Source organism: Pimephales promelas, chromosome 24 (genome assembly GCF_988280905.1).
Source record: "Pimephales promelas chromosome 24, fPimPro1.hap1.1, whole genome shotgun sequence".
Classification (NCBI taxonomy): domain Eukaryota; kingdom Metazoa; phylum Chordata; class Actinopteri; order Cypriniformes; family Leuciscidae; genus Pimephales; species Pimephales promelas.
In genome coordinates, this window is record NC_142792.1 from 25,159,474 (window position 1) to 25,160,743 (window position 1,270).

At 41.5% G+C, this 1,270-nt stretch overlaps 1 long non-coding RNA gene across 1 annotated transcript; it reads left to right on the forward strand.

Annotated features, from left to right (window-relative positions):
- The first annotated feature begins 396 nt into the window (after positions 1–396).
- Positions 397–880, forward strand: LOC148969273 (uncharacterized). The gene is made up of 2 exons (XR_016149961.1): positions 397–563; positions 793–880. It is a non-coding gene; the product is annotated as an uncharacterized LOC148969273 (long non-coding RNA).
- Positions 881–1,270: the final 390 nt, after the last annotated feature.

Consider the following 1,270-nt stretch of genomic DNA (forward strand, 5'->3'; position numbering starts at 1 on the left):
TATGCATCAAGCTGTCAGCGTTTGTTTTATACCATATTTATTATGTTGACTAATAACATGATTTCTATTAATTAAGGCATGGGAAAAGAAAAAGGATGGCTGAACATGTCCCCTTCCTTTGAGATGTTTGAGATGAATCTCTTTCATCCCCCAGAGATTGCACGGTTCCAATGTCCAGCAGTAAAACACTACTGGCAGAGCAAGGGCATATAGTGTCTGCCATGCAGTTTCAAAAGGAGTGGACTGCACAGGAGATCCTGCAACACCTGTCACGATGCACACAAAAAAGGTAAAGATCCAAGTGCAGTTGTATTTATTGGAGTAATCCAAATATCAGACTTGACCAGGATTATGAGGACACCGATGGGGAAGACTCTGAGGAACAGTGTGCAAAAGGATCAAGTGATGTGAACTGGACAGAGCAGTACAGCGAGTGATCGATCAGACCACGCCCCTTTTCTGACATGTTGAGACATGCCCTGGTTTGCAGAGAACAGCATTCAGTTTAGTTTCACTTTGCAAGATAAGCTTCAGGTTGTGTTCGTGTGCGTCAGTGACCACAAGTAAGTTATCATTAGTTATAAAGTATTATAAGTTAATAAGTGACTTTAGCATTTGATGGTTAAATGTCAGTAACAGCCTTTTTCTCTATTATGTGTAGATTGTATGGCATTCTTATTGAAGTTCACATTTCAGAATATGTTTAGCCCCGTTTATTTAAATGACTAGAGAGAGTATTAGCCTCAGTTGTGTTATGTTAGTTGACATCAATGTTTATTTCCTTTTCTTTAGAACCACACCTACACAGTAAAGTTTATACATAGAAATAGTGCCTGTGCATCTGTATTAGGAAAGTATACATTAAAGCTTTCAACAAGTATTCCTGCCTTCCGTGTCCTGACTAGACACCCCATATTGGTGACTAATTTCGCAACCAGTATAGCCCCATTACAATTTATGGTCCTTCGAGCCGGATCAGAGTCAACGATATGGCAACCAGTAAAGAAGGAATCAGCCTCCCTGTTTCACCTGTGCGCCCCAAACGTGCAGTGCAACGCCCAAGATATCTGGATGATTTCTTAGTCGAATATACAGACCAGCATAGCTTAGCCCAGATGCACAGGCACGAAGAGGAAAGGAATCTACTCAGTCCTGCTAGAAGCATATCCTCAATGACACCAATGCAGAATGCAAATGACGCCATTGTTCATCAGGCTTTGGAGACAGCGCGCCAACAGAGTGAAACGGCCAAGAAACAAACAGAGCTTTT